We start from the raw sequence: 16,165 nt of genomic DNA on the forward strand, positions 1-16,165 counted from the left end.
TGTTAACGATGTTGGTAATAATATAATATTTGAAAAGATTAGATTTTGAAACCCTCTAACACAAAAGTTAACAATATTAGCATTCAAAGCGTCCATAGTGGTTTATTTCTTGCCATTAGGGGGTTAGGGTTATCCCTGTGCCCGTGCCCACCCCAACCCTTGCTCAGTGTTGGGGAACAGTCCCCTAACCTAACCCCAACCCTAACCCTAACCCTAACCCTAACCCCAACCCTAACTCTAACCCTAACCCTAACCATAACCCTAACACAAACGGGAATATAAGGGGTTACAATTCGGAAATCTTTGGAATCTTTGATAGATATGTTGAGTTAGGTTCATAGTGGTATTCATAAAAAAAGAATTGGAACGAAATATTACAAATTACGTTTTTTTTTTTTCCTTGAACGTGATGCAATCTTTTCATGCACTGATGTGCCAACTCTGTCAGTTACCTAACAAGGCACAAGGGTTAAAGCTTTTCTCCATGGAGAAATTATCTCTAACTGTGCTCGACGTAATAAACTGCGCAATAGCAGGCGCTCTGAACTTTCAGACCAAATTCTTAAATTGGATCATTCATATTCAGTCTCCCCGACACCTTCACTTTATAATGAAAGAGTGACCTTACAGACAGAATTTAACCTCCTCTCCACCAGTCATGCTGAGCAGCTTCTACTCAAATCACGGCAGTCTTTTTTTGAATTTGGTGACAAACCTAGCAAAGTGCTGGCACTTCAGCTAAGACACCGCACCACTCAGAACTTGATCACGCAAATTAATTCTGCCACTGGAGAGACCTATACGGACTCATTGGAAATAAATAGTCAATTCAAAACATTTAATTTTATACCTCTGATTCCCCTAAAGACTCCTCCCTCATGAATAGCTTTTTTGCAGATTTGGATATACCAGTCATAGACCATGATTCAATGATGCTTTTGGAAGAGCCCATTAGCGCTGATGAAATTCAACAGGCTTTAACTATGATGCAGAGTGGGAAAAGCCCAGGCCCAGATGGGTTCCCTGTGGAATTCTTAAAAAAATATTCCACCCAGTTATGTCCCATTGTGGCCTTAATGTTTGAAGAATAATTTTAATCCTGCTCGCTTCCTCCGACTCTCTACCAAGCATCAATATCCCTGCTCTTAAAAAAAGATAAGGACCCGAAAGACTGTGGCTAATATCGTCCTATTTCCCTCCTCAACAATGAAGCAAAGATTTTGGCAAAGGTACTCGCTCGGCGACTGGAATCTGTTACACCTAGTATTATCCATTCAGATCAGACTGGTTTTGTGAAGGATATAATGGCTTTTTTTTTTTACCTGCGGCGCCTTATGAATATAATTTACTCCCCCACCAAGTCTCCCGTTGCAAAGGTGTTGTTGTGCTTGACGCAGAGAAGGCCTTTGACTGGGTTGAATGGGACTACTTAGATAAGATAAGATAAGATATTCCTTTATTGATCCCCTTGGGGAAATTCAGGCATCATAGCAGCATGGGGGAAGGGGGGGGGGGGTACAGGTAGTAAAAACAACACAAGCAGTGTAAACAAATAGGTCAATATAATTTACTATCTAACTAACTGAAAAATATATTCACAGTATTCACAGTGTCACATAAGGTGCAGTATGCATAAGGTAGTGTTATAATTTACTATCTACTGAAATATACATTATTCACAGTATCACAGTATCCACTGAAATATACATTATTCACAGTATCACAGTATCCACATAAGGTGCAGTATGCCTAAGGTAGTGTTATTGTCCTCCTTGGGTTCCTATTAGTCCTAGGTCAATGTCTGGCAGCAGTCGCTGCCCCCTGTTGTGGAGTCTGGAGGCCGCTAGTCGCTGCCCACTGTTGTGGAGCCTGATGGCCGCTGGTATGAAGGACTGTCCGAGGCGGTTAGTTGAGTGTCGGGGGGGTATGAGTCTGTGGCTGAACGAGCTTCTCATCTTGACTAGCTCGTCGTAGAGGGGGTGGTAGGGGTTCTCCATGATGGCAGCCAGCTTCCTTCTCATCCCCCTCTCTGCCATCACCTCTAGTCTAGGTAGCTCGACTCCCACCACGGAGCTAGCCTTCCTCACCAGCTTGTTGAGCTTGTTGGTGTCCCTTGAGTTGATGTAGCCTCCCCAGCATGCCACAGCATATAAGAGGATGCTGGCCACTACAGACTGGTAAAATGACTGCAGCAGTCTATTGCACACGTTGAAGGACCTGCGTCTCCTCAGGAAGAACAGCCTGCTCTGTCCCTTCCTGTAGAGGGCTATCCGACCAGTCCAGTTTATTGTTCAGGTGTACTCCAAGGAACTTATATGAGTCCACCACCTCCACCTCCACCCCTCGGATGGTCGGAATTATTCTATACTTTGCAGAAATTCGGTTTTGGCGAGAAATTTGTGTCCTGGGTCAAACTTCTATACTCCTCTCCAGTGGCATCAGTATGAACAAACGATGTGACTTTGGAATATTTCCCCCTACACCGCGGCACAAGACAGGGTTGCCCTCTCTCTCCGCTATTATTTGTGTTAGCGATCGAGCCACTAGCTATCACCTTTCGCACGGACCACCATGTCCAAGGCATCATTAGAGGGGGACAGGAACAAAGAATCTCGCTATATGCGGACGATGTACTGCTGTATATCGCGGATCCAGCGGCTTCACTTCCATGTGCTCTTCACATACTACACGAGTTTGGTGTCTTTTCTGGTTATAAATTTAATTTAAACAAGAGTGAACTTTTCCCCATAAACTCATTGGCTAGAAATCTCTCCCCCTCTATGTTCCCCTTCAAGCTTTCCCCAAGCTGCTTCCGTTACCTTGGCATAATGATAACACATGTCCACCACTTCACATTTGCACTGGATGAGGGATGTTATGTCTCTCATACATATAGAGAAAATCAGATTCACAACACAAGGCCACACAGATACTTTCCACAAAACATGGCAGCCCTTCCTACTTCACTTCAAAACCCATATGACCTAAGTCCCTTCTCCTTCCAAACCTCAGACCCCATGACCCCCTTCCTTCCCCCACCTACCTTTCTGACACTGTTAGACCACGTATGGCTGGGGAGATGGCATTGTGGTGGTACTGCTGAGGGTGTTAAATTTACTTTCCATTATTATTATTTTTATATAACTATCTGGAAAATATGCTACCAAAATGGAGAGTATTACTTATATTATATATTATTATTAGGCCTACTGTTTTTTCTTTTTTTTTTCTTTTTCTTATTATTAATTTTTTCTTATTTCTTTTAATTTTACTTAATTTCTTTTTGCTAAGTTTTTTCTGTCACATCTTATCACACATCAATTATGTTTAATTCTTTTTTTTTTTTTTTTTTTATGTGTATTATATGTATGTTTGTTGTCGCTCTCCTTGGGTGGGATGGGGTGGGGTTAGGAGATAGGAATGGGGAATGAAATGGAAGATGTATAATTTGAAAGTATAACTGGAATGTATACATTTGCATAAATTCTTCTAATAAAAAAAAGATAAACCATAATTAATTACATTAATTAATAATTAAATGTCCACTCCCCTACACTATGACCCCCTTCCCACGCCCAACAAGTAGCATCCTGAACATAGTGAAATGCATGTAAGTGTATTGTGTGATGTGGTGTAATTATCAATACAAGGCAACAAGGCACTTGTTACATGTGTGTATTCCTGTGTGTGTGTGCCGCCCATTGCATGTCCCATGTCATTGCATGCCGAATAAAGAGACGTCTCTACAGAGGTCCTGCATTATTATTATTATCATTATCCAAAAGGTTTTACTCACTGGATAAGAGCATATTAAATTATCCTGTGGTTGTTACATTATTCGGTGAGTACGAATTTTGGATGTAATAACATAATAACTTCAACGGTTAACTCAATAGGTGAACAATAGGTGAAATTCACGCTGATGTGTTGACGCCAATTAGGCGTCTTCGGGCTCGACTTGACCGTGTATTTGCAAAATGTATGTAAATCTATACAAGGGAGAAAAATGCCTGAAACCTTTTGGGAGGCTGCAAACAGAATTTTGGAAGGGAAATGACAGAATATTTTAAATGCATTTCTTAACAGCAACATGTTAAGTTTATGATGTGCTGACTGCTTTGACTTTCCTGATGGCAACAGAAAAAATCCCGTTGACGTTGCCTTTTTTCCGTCTTCCAGTCCCAAGCACAACATTGTTTTAGTCATTCGCTAACTGAATGTCAAATACACGATCAAATACAAGCCTGTAGTACCTGATTGTTTAAATTGTGAATTTGACGGATTCAATGTGCAATAAGACTTCTGGCGGCACATTTTCCCCCCGAGCGCCACTTGTCACAGTGTCTGAGGGTCGTCCATGGAGGGAGCGAACAGGCCCCTGTCCTTCTGGATCGGTAGAACGTAAAGGTTAGAAGGATCATAAACTATCAAAGTTCACACAGACACTTTGAAGTGTCGGGGGGAAAGAGGGAGGAGGACAGGAGAGAGGGACAGAGATTTGGCTCTGAGCCAAGTGTGTCTCAAGCGTTTTGGGTCCTCACCTTCTGCCGCTCCCTCTGTCAAGGCTGGGCACGGGCTCCCTCTCCGCCGGGCTTCAGAGACGCGAGGTGACAGCCAGGGTGGCTTCCATGTCAGCGAGGTGAGATCTGGCTCTCCGGCTCGATGCCCTGACCAGGGGCAGCCCTTTGGGTCGGTGGCGTGTGAAAGAAAAAAAAAGAAAAAAACGTTTTCATCACGCTGCAGTGTGTGTCTCATCGTGATTACATTGTCAGTGTCCCTTAGTAACCTGTAAGCTATCTCCTCCTCCCCCTCTTCCTCTCCTCTCCTCCTCCTCCTCCCCCTCTCCTCCTCTCCTCCTCCTCCTCTCCTCCTCCTCCCCTCCTGCTCCCCTCCTCCTCCTCTCCTCCCCTCCTCCTCCTCCTCCTCCTCCTCCTCCTCCTCCTCCTCCTCCTCCTCCTCCTCCTCCCCCTCCTCCTCCCACTCAGAGATCCAACCGAGGCAGATTAGGATGCTGTCATCGAAGTGGCAGTGTGCTAAAACATCTATTAAGGTTTTAATTGAAGAGACGGTAGATGACGGAGGGGAGGAGGGTGGGGACGGGGGGTGTGGGCGGGGTCGGGGGGGCGTGATGATGTTGTTTGTTTTGGGAACGGCAGAGCTCGTCTTTGCGGAGGTGAGAAGTGACGGAGGCTTGTCAAAGGTCACAGTGGGCCAGAGGCTTCAGGACGCTGCAGAGACACACGGCTCGTTCCTACAAACACCATGCACTGATGTCGTTAATTATTGTACACACAGAAACACAGGGGCACACTTGCATGCTTTCGTGTACGTGTGCCTGGGCGATGCAGGTGTGAACACACACACACACACACACACACACACACACACACACACATCTGAATGTGAATCTATGATGAGGTGACACACACATCCTCTCTGTACCCTCCTCCCTTGTAGGCTCGCACCCCTGTCGTGCCCTGCCCCGGACCAGACACACACAAGGTCACTCAGCTGTTTAGAAAACAGATGCTTTACAATGGACCAATGGTGTGTGTGTGTGTGTGTGTGTGTGTGTGTGTGTGTGTGTGTGTGTGTGTGTGTGTGTGTGTGTGTGTGTGTGTGTGTGTGTGTGTGTGTGTGTGTGTGTGTGTGTGTGTGTGTGTGTGTGTGTGTGTGTGTGTGTGTGTGTGTGTGTGTGTGTGTGTGTGTGTGTGTGTGTGTGTGTGTGTGTGTGTGTGTGTGTGTGTGTGTGTGTGTGTGTGTGTGTGTGTGTGTGTGTGTGTGTGTGTGTGTGTGTGTGTGTGTGTGTGTGTGTGTGTGTGTGTGTGTGTGTGTGTGTGTGTGTGTGTGTGTGTGTGTGTGTGTGTGTGTGTGTGTGTGTGTGTGTGTGTGTGTGTGTGTGTGTGTGTGTGTGTGTGTGTGTGTGTGTGTGTGTGTGTGTGTGTGTGTGTGTGTGTGTGTGTGTGTGTGTGTGTGTGTGTGTGTGTGTGTGTGTGTGTGTGTGTGTGTGTGTGTGTGTGTGTGTGTGTGTGTGTGTGTGTGTGTGTGTGTGTGTGTGTGTGTGTGTGTGTGTGTGTGTGTGTGTGTGTGTGTGTGTGTGTGTGTGTGTGTGTGTGTGTGTGTGTGTGTGTGTGTGTGTGTGTGTGTGTGTGTGTGTGTGTGTGTGTGTGTGTGTGTGTGTGTGTGTGTGTGTGTGTGTGTGTGTGTGTGTGTGTGTGTGTGTGTGTGTGTGTGTGTGTGTGTGTGTGTGTGTGTGTGTGTGTGTGTGTGTGTGTGTGTGTGTGTGTGTGTGTGTGTGTGTGTGTGTGTGTGTGTGTGTGTGTGTGTGTGTGTGTGTGTGTGTGTGTGTGTGTGTGTGTGTGTGTGTGTGTGTGTGTGTGTGTGTGTGTGTGTGTGTGTGTGTGTGTGTGTGTGTGTGTGTGTGTGTGTGTGTGCGTGTGTGTGTGCGTGTGTGTGTGTTGCAGGTCCAGGCAGTTTCATTGTTTTCAGTGACTTGTCTCAGTCAGGCCTTAAGTCATACAGGTCAAAGCCATCGCTATAAAATGTCCTTTTGCTGAAAGAGAGGATCAGCTGTATTTGTTGTTCTATTCAAAGGTTTGTCATAATGCGTCAATCAATGAACGTTTTTTCTCTCTTCCTGTTGAAGTACAAACACCCAGTATAGACATAGTCCTGAGGAATGGTACTGGAACGTTGGTTGCATATACATATACGTACATACATACAATGTACAATGTACATACAGATACACATACAAACAAACAAATACATATATATTATGCAGTACATCCATATAAACACACACACACTCACTCGGTATGCCTGCAGCAATGTCAGTGTTTGTGTTGGTCAGCAGGGTTTCTGTCCACACAGTCAGAGGGGTCAGCGCCCCCACAGCAGGACGTGGACGGTGGAGGACACTCCGAGGGAGGAGGGACCGGCTCCGGTTTGAAGGGGTCCAGTCATCCACACTTCCAAGACCTCTAATGCCAAAGCGATAGTCTGTCAGGCCCCGTTTTCTCTCTGCAGTTCTGGGCTTGGCACCCCGCAGCAAAGGAGGCATAAGCTGGCATAGGCTGGCATACGCTTCCTCGCTGGGCTGCATATGATTAACTGGACCATTGGGCAGCTTGGCCCTGGAGTGGCCCTGGGTCGTGGGCATGGCTCCACAGGGCAACGGCAAGGACAAAGAGACGCTCTGCCAAGATGGAAGCGGATCTCCGCTCTTGTTTACGTTCTACGGACATTTTATGCTGACTTTGGACAAAACAGGGGTTTATTCTCAGTTGCATCAGATGCATATCCTACTACGCCAACATCCACGTCTCACACTTGGTGAGGATCATGTACGTATGTGAAAAATTGTTACGATACAACCTAGTCAGGCTTGTTACAAGCAGGGAAGGTGCCAGTGAGTCAGAGAGATGCTTTAAAAAGATGTTTACAAAGAGACATACTAGTCCAGTGTCTAATATTTGTGTATTAACACATACTGAAACAATAGTAGAAGCCATAAAACATAAGTAAATTTGAAGTTTTTGAAGGTCTTAACTATAAATTACACTTTTACACGCTGTCGCTATAACCATGACTCTATTACGATGAAAGATTCACAACATTATATTTTGGCCTGACCTGTTAACGTAAATTGCTAATTACTTTAGGTATGCAATCGTCAGGCATTTTATGCTAAATGTGCCAGATGCATAAGGGGTTAAAAACAAAAGCTGCTTGTTTAAAGCAGAAGCTGTGGTTTTTCAGGAAGGAAAGAGTGATGTTGCCCATTCTCTGCTGTTCTCAAACAGCAGTCCAGAAAGCTGCCTTTAATAAGCACCAACTTCACAGATGTGATTTTCGTCAGTTGTCTCTCTCTCTCTCTCTCTCTCTCTCTCTCTCTCTCTCTCTCTCTCTCTCTCTCTCTCTCTCTCTCCATCTATCTTGTTCTCTTTTCTCTGCATCACCCTTCTCCTCCTCCTCCTCCTCCTCCTCCTCCTCCTCCTCCTCCTCCTCCTCCTCTTTGCAGTGTTCCTTCACTTGCAAATCGCAGCACTACACTCTGTTAGCAGGTAAAATGGTGTCTCCTTCGCCATTATCATCCCTCCTACCCTCCCCAACGTTCCCTAGCATCCTAGCGCTAACTTTAACCCCTGACTTGTACCCCTACACCCGACCCCCCTCCGCCCCCTTCCTCCAAACCCCTAAACCTCTGGTCCCTCTGGCTTTACCCCCCAACCCCCTCCGCCCTCCCTTCCTCCTCTCTCCTCACCCTTTCCCTGAGGTCCGCGTGGCATTCCTCCCCTCAGCCCAGCTCGCCTCGGCAGCCCCACCCCCTGGCCCTGCGCTGTCACTCCCGGTGGCTCCTAGCCCTGCCCTGCTGTGATTGAGCATTACGAGGTGTTTCACGCCTCTGTGCGTCGGGCCAGACAGCGGGGAGGACGCCGGGTAAACGATACGTATGGATCGCGAAGGGGTCGCGGGAGTTCAGAGCCGGGTCAGGTGGTCAGAGAGAGAGAGAGAGAGAGAGAGCGAGAGAGAGAGAGAGAGAGAGAGAGAGAGAGAGAGAGAGAGAGACACCAGCCTCGGTCACCGTGGCATTCCGTGCTTGTGCAACACGCACACACATGCAAACGTACACACACAAACGCACACACACAGAGGAGCAGGTGCATTGACATACTGTACTCTACTGGCATTTAGGTTTGGATATTTGTAGAGTAAAATATGAAAACTAGTTTTTTCTTTTAGTTTTTAAACCTGCTATGCAAGAAGGATCACCACACGGTGAGGGTAATTCCCTTTCTTCACGAATCTATAGATTGTTCCCCTCCTTGCATCACTGTCGTTCTGAGCCGCGTCTCAAAGCAGCAGACATTCTTAAGGCAGAGTGGTGTGAAAGTCAGGCACCAGATACGTACTCCTGTACCTGCTCCTATAATCCCCGCCTCCACGGCTGAACAACTGTGGCTCGTAGGAGGCGGTGAGAGGGTGTAATTAATGTGTTCTGACGAGGGGCTTCTGGCCGGTGACAGCGACAGACCCCCTACTGACTTTTAATACTGCCTGTCAATGTGGCCACAGGACACTCGATACAGGGCCGCCTCAGCGCGAGGGAGTCGATCGGGGGGAGACGTATAGCGAGCGAGACGGCTGCTCTGTGAAGCCACCCGGACGCAGGGTGGGGACATTAAAGGGGGGGAATCAGGGTGACCCACTTTATATGAAACAAACGCACTGCCAAAAATACACAGTATTTATATGAAACAAACGCACCACTGAGAACACAGTCTTTATAGGAAACAAAAATGCACCGCTGAGAATACAGTCTTTATAGGAAACAAAAATGCACCGCTGAGAACACAGTCTTTATAGGAAACAAATGCACCACTTTTTTGTGAAGAAGAAATGCAACTTTTGTGGTGCATTGATGGGCCTGCTGCTATTGACTCCACTGCATGCAGAGTAAGGGACATAACAGGATGACAGTAAGTTTATTACAAAATAATGGTAACTGTAATTAATTATGGTTCATGTAAAACAACAACAACGTAATCAGATTACTCATAATAGATGGAAAGTAGTCAATTCCTTGTTGGATCACCCAGAAACATATTATTTGAAGGAAGAAATACTATGCGATTATGTACATGGATGCTGCTTGAAGATCCTCCTACTTCCCTCAAGTCAGCAGTAGAATTTTCAATCCCCCTCACAATTTCCCACCATCGACTAAAAACACACTTCTTCAATCAATATCTGACATTTAAAAAAGAAATACAAAAAACACTAACCTTCTTTTACTATCATGCACTCTTCCACTAAATAATCTTACTTGCCTATATTACTATCTTCTATACTAATATTTCTCTACTACTATGCACTCAAGCCTGTAGCACCCAAGTTTCAACACTGTGTGATGAACATTGTTACTCAGCTGATAGAGTTGTACCCTTCCTGCTGACCTGTTGTAGAGAACTTGTAAGCCGCTTTGGATAAAAGCGTCAGCTAAATTACTAAATGTAAATGTATTGCTATAGGGAACAGCTTAGACCCAAGTCTGTTTCCTGTGCTTGTTAATGTCAACTAATATAAACAGCGGATAGGAGATCAAAGGCGGAGCGACATCCACCCAGAAACATGATGAGGGAGAAATGGATGTTTCAACTTCAATTGTTTATTTGTTCAAAGTCAAACTCTGACATTTTAAGATTTGGTTAAATTCAAAACTGCACAATTCTGCAACATACAAAAAAAATTCATGGGCAGAGATGGGGGTTATAATCTAAAAGGGGAATTGAATTTAAAACAACCTATGTCTGTACTACTCTCAAAAGCAAGTGCATCTCAGTTTGTGGGGTATCCATTTGGAATGGCCTTGATGTAGCAATAAAAACTACTATTCAAAGTACTATTGAAATGTTTAAATGCAGATATAAACAGGAATTCTTAGACAAGTATAAGTTAGAGGAGCTTGAAAATAACATGAACTAGTATTTTTGTAATTATTTATTTAACTTTTGCTGTAGTGGATAGGTATATTATTTTTGATAAGCTTTGATAAGCTTTGCTTCTTTCTGTCCCTTCTCGAACAAAACCATTTACCATATGTTGACAATTGCTTCCATGTCTAGGAAGATACATTTTATTTTATTTGTATTTGTATTTTCTTTTTATTTTTAATTTTTAATTTTTTGTTATTTCAAGTTTGTGTGTTTATGGTTGTTCGATATAAATAAATAAAGATCAAATCAAAGACCGCAAAAGGAATTCAGCTCTGAACCTGTGCAAAAAATTGTTGCAAGGATAATAATTATGATTAAGAGTTTGATATGAACTTCTTTCACGTTGTTATGCACTACAACTCTGTTATTTACATTTACATAAGAGTAGAACTCTAACTCTAAATTGAGCACTTTCCTAATCCAAGTATTATTGCATTTATAGTCAATATCTACCCTGCCAATAACGAGCCTATGAATTACTCCTTTTAAAGGCTGTAATGTAAAGGGGCCTTTATAAGCTGAAGTTATTTCACAGATATACCTTAAAGAATTGCTTTTTGAATCACGCTGAAACACTAATAGTACTAATATTGGTGTGACGGAGCGGCTCCATCACTGACTGTGGGCAGCACACGCACGCACGCACGCACACACACACACACACACACACACACACACACACACACACACACACACACACACACACACACACACACAAAACTTATATATATAGCATTTGGTGAATCGAAAAGTAGTCCAAAAGATGATGATCGCCATGTTTACGTGGATAAAAGATAGCATTGTGGATCAAATATGGCATTGCTATGTTTAAATACTCCAGTGGATTGTGTTGCTGGTTACAATTTGAAGCAGGTACAGTAAGTAGTAGAAAAAGCATGACCTTTTGACATCACAGGAACATTTATTTGAATCAGGAAAAGATTACATATTATCAGAAGAACAGCAGACTGCTCCCTTTCCTCCACAGCATCATCAGAACGGGACAGAGTTTTAACCCTACGAGGTGTGTACGATCACACAGCTGTGATTAGCATCTTGTGAACTGAACGTTCCAACAATGACGTAACGTCGGCCACCGGTCGATGAAATCAACGGAGTCCTGGAACTCTGAGGAAACGTGCGGTTTATAACTTTGATAATTTGAACATTTGAATAACGACGATGCAACAATGGCTGCCGACGAGTCCTGAGGAAACGCGTGGGTTAAACTCGTACCTCAAAGGACAAAAGTATGAAAGGTTGACACTCAGTCACTCCAATACCCCCCCCCCCCATCCACCCACCCCTCTATAAAGGTTAGACCAGGGTGTGTGTCGCGCTGATCTCCATCAAAGCGCACCAATTCTGACCTTTCCCCAGATCCCCTCTGATTAACACACACCCTGTCGCACTCCCGTGAGCGATGGGGACGTGCTCGATAACGGCCCTGTCTCGCTTGCTTAACCCCCCCCCCCCCCCCCCCCCCCCCCCCCCATCGCCGACACCCCTCACGTGCGCCCCCCCCCCCCCCCCCCTCCAACCACCCCACCCCCGGCACCCCCATACTGTACATACATACATACACACACACACACCCTGAGACGTACACACATACTGACATTCCATTCACAGCTTTATTATATAGAATCCTTTTGTGATATGCGATCTGTAATAGCCATTTGACCTTATTTAGAGGGGAGTAATGGGGATACCTACTGTTGGTGTCTTTGTGTTAAACTGTTGAGGTGACCAGCTACTTACTGTGTACTACAAGTGACTACATTGGACATTGAGAGTAACACAAAAGAAATTCTACACCCAACAAAGATGAATGTGTTTTACAGTTATCAGTTAAATCATAAAATGGTGATTTTATACGTATGTCTGCACTATGTGCTCATTTTATGCCTGTATTTTTTCTGTTGTGAAGCACTTTGAGCTGCAGTTTCTGTATGAAAGGTGCTATACAAATAAAGTGTATTATTATTATTATTATTATTATTATTATTATCTGTGGTTGTGTCTCTTAGCATTTGATTGGTTGGTAAATAATACAATGTTTTATGTCGCTTGCCATTGGCTGCTAACTTGGCTATTTATCTTTTTTTTTCGCCACTGACTGTGGGCGATAGTTTGAAATCCCATTCATTTTTTTCATTGACTTTTCCCCACATACCACCGGGTGTTTAGATCCGTGCACTCGTCCCGTCGTCACTCAGGTGGACTGCAGGACACTTGTATCCATAGCCCTGTACGGTGTGCTGCCATATGAATGTATACATTTATGCTTTTTATCATTTATTTATGCTTCACCCCAGTGAGTCAAAACCTCTAACCCTGGCCGTGTTAGTGGCACGCTCCAACTGCTCTAACACACGTCGAGTTCCACTGGAGGACCACACACACGCGGTTATATCCATGGAGGCTTCAGAGCTCGTGTAGTATATTGCCGAGTGACATGTCTCTGCCCTGCCTCTCGGTGACATGCTCTCGGCTCAATCTAACTTTTGTTTTTGTGTATGAACATAATTCTGACATGGCTATTGCTGCATGAGTACACACACACGGCACAGAGAGCATACACACACACACACACACACACACACACACACACACACACACACACAGGGCTACGGGATCACTCCGTTATTGTACCTGCACTATAGTAGGCCCAGAGCGGCCACTTAGACACTGGAGGTAAGTATAGCGTCTTGTATCCAGGCAGCTTGTACAGTTGTTCGAAGAAACAATCCCCCTCTCTCCCCATTATCTCCTCCCTCTCTCTCTCTCTCTCTCTCTCTCTTCCTCTGTTGAGGGAGTGTCTGTGCTGCTCCAGATGTCTTCAGATCAATACAGCCATCCAGGAGCTGTTGGGGCAGCTGTCTGAGACCTGCTGAGGCACTTCCTCTGCCTGCTCACCTGTCTGTCTGTCTGTCTGTCTGTCTGTCTGTCTGTCTGTCTGTCTGTCTGTCTGTCTGTCTGTCTGTCTGTCTGTCTGTCTGTCTGTCTGTCTGTCTGTCTGTCTGTCTGTCTGTCTGTCTGTCTGTCTGTCTGTCTGTCTGTCTGCCTGCCTGCCTGCCTGCCTGCCTGCCTGCCTGCCCTTCTGCCTGCCTGCCCTTCTGCCTGCCTGCCCTTCTGCCTGCCCATTTGTCAGTATTTCTGTAGTGTCTGGCTACTTGGCCCTACTGAATGAATGAATGAATGAAAACTTTATTTAACAGATTGCAGAATGGGTACAATACAGTACGGCTCAATACACACAATTGTTAAGGGGATGCAGACCTGAGAAAGACGTTTGTCTTGTTTACATCAGGGTCCCCCATTTTCAATTCATATAGACATTTATGACATACACAACATACATGACATTTATGGCATAGGGACATATAGGTATTTAGTACTGATACATTTGTGACATAAACGGTATTCAAATATACAGTACTGTTACCCCTAGATCCTGACAGAGTATATACATATGATGGGGAGGGGACTGTACATTAGGAGGGGGTGGGTGGGTGGGAGAGAAATATACATACGGCGGGGAGGGAATATATACATGCGGTGGGGAGGAGACTGTCTATTAGGAGGTGGTGGGGGTTTTGGGCATTTACGGTGGCCAGTTTCAAATTGCAGCCTCCCGTAGGTGCTCTTTAAGAGCTGTTTTGAATGTGGGTAGGGATTCCCATTTCTTTACAGCTTTGGGTAAGGCGTTCCACATTGATGTGGCATAATTGCGAAACGTGTTTAGTCCCTTGTTTGAGCCGAATCTGGGTTTAACATGATTTGTTGAGCTTCCTCTGGTGTAGTGGTTGTGGTATTCACTGACCTTTGGGAAGTATTTTGACATGTACATGGGTACCTTAGTCGTATAGTATATCTTGTAGACCAGGCCCATTGCAAGTTGCTGTACTCTGTTGTCTACTCTAAGCCATCCTAGGTTGTCAAAGTGGGCAGGGGTGAGGTGGGTTCTGGGGGTAAGGTCAAGTAGTAGTCTGACCAGCTTGTTTTGTGATGTTTGTAATCTTGTTTTACAGTAAGCGCCTTTGAGGTAAGATAAGATAAGATAAGATATTCCTTTATTGATCCCCTTGGGGAAATTCAGGCATCATAGCAGCATGGGGGGGAGGGGGGGGGGGGGGGTACAGGTAGTAAAACAACACAGTATACAGGTAGTAAAAAACAACACAGGCAGTGTAAACAATTTGATCAATATGGTCAATATAATTTACTATCTGACTAGCTGAGGAATATTCACATTATTCACAGTGTCACATAAGGTGCAGTATACATGAGGTAGTGTTATAATTTACTATCTACTGAGTATACATTATTCACAGTATCACGGTATCCACTGAAATATACATTATTCACAGTATCCACATAGGGTGCAGTAAGCCTAAGGTAGTGTAGGTTGTCCTCCTTGGGTTCCTATAAGTCCCAGGTCAATGTCTGGTAGCAGTCGCTGTCGCTGCCCCCTGTTGTGGAGCCTGGAGGCTGCTAGTCGCTGCCCACTGTTGTGGAGCCTGATGGCCGCTGGTATGAAGGACTGTCCGAGGCGGTTAGTTGAGTGTCGGGGGGGAATGAGTCTGTGGCTGAACGAGCTTCTCATCTTGACTAGCTCGTCGTAGAGGGGGTGGTAGGGGTTCTCCATGATGGCAGCCAGCTTCCTTATCATCCCCCTCTCTGCCATCACCTCAAGTGGTGCTTTGGTACCATGAGGTGCACGCATAGTCGTAGTACCCTTGAATGAGTGCTCCTGCCAGAGTCTTCAGGGTATTCTTGTTTACCAGAGAGGAGATCCGGTACAAGAATCTAGTTCGTTGGTTGACTTTTTTTTATTACTCCTCTGTTTCTTTTGAGTCTTCATACATATCACACTCTCGATAGATAGATAGATAGATAGATAGATAGATAGATAGATAGATAGATAGATAGATAGATAGATAGATAGATAGATAGATAGATAGATAGATAGATAGATAGATAGATAGATAGATAGATAGATAGATAGATAGATAGATAGATAGATAGATAGATAGATAGATAGATAGATAGATAGATAGATAGATAGATAGATAGATAGATAGATAGGACATACACATAGACGCCTGCGCAATAGAGCACTCGAAGCAGCTGCTCTCCCACTATTGAACTTGGGGGAGCAAACTTGTCATTTTGCTCCCCCACTTTTTGATCATATGAAAAATATGATATATCCCCCCCCAATATATAAATCTAACCATAACTACATAATTTCAATCAAATTAATAATACGCAATGACACTTAATAGCAAGTTTTTAAGTTTCCAAAGATTCCGACACCCCCCTGCCCCATATGGTTTGATCCAGTGCCTCCCACGCCCAGCGCGTCTCTACTTTCCGTAGCTCCATTTCTGCAGCCTCCAGGTAGGCTGAGTGTAAATATCAAAGCCCACAGAGTGAGTGGTAGAACTTCTACGGTTCTACCACGCAATACAATAAAAGTGTTTCACGGTCCCTAAATGCGATCTGGTCATACCGTAAATCCTCTAATAAATAATAATAATAATAACGTCTCCCTCTGGTTGGCGTTAGCTTTAGTGCTAGCCGCTAGCTAACGTTGTCATTATTATTATCTAGATATGTGGTGTCAGCTGGATGACGTTTACTTCGTTTGCAAACGTTAA

The 16,165-nt window shown here is 44.6% G+C and overlaps 1 pseudogene across 1 annotated transcript in view; it reads left to right on the forward strand.

Annotated features, from left to right (window-relative positions):
• LOC311226498 (beta-1,4-galactosyltransferase 1-like) overlaps positions 1–16,165 on the forward strand; it is a 690,468-nt pseudogene that overhangs the window by 34,449 nt on the left and 639,854 nt on the right. Inside the window, exon 2 of the transcript in view lies at positions 4,565–4,639. The product of the transcript in view is annotated as a beta-1,4-galactosyltransferase 1-like (transcript). The remainder of the gene's footprint in view (positions 1–4,564; positions 4,640–16,165) is intronic.

This window comes from Notolepis coatsorum, assembly GCF_963971535.1.
Source record: "Notolepis coatsorum genome assembly, chromosome: 4".
Taxonomy (NCBI): domain Eukaryota; kingdom Metazoa; phylum Chordata; class Actinopteri; order Aulopiformes; family Paralepididae; genus Notolepis; species Notolepis coatsorum.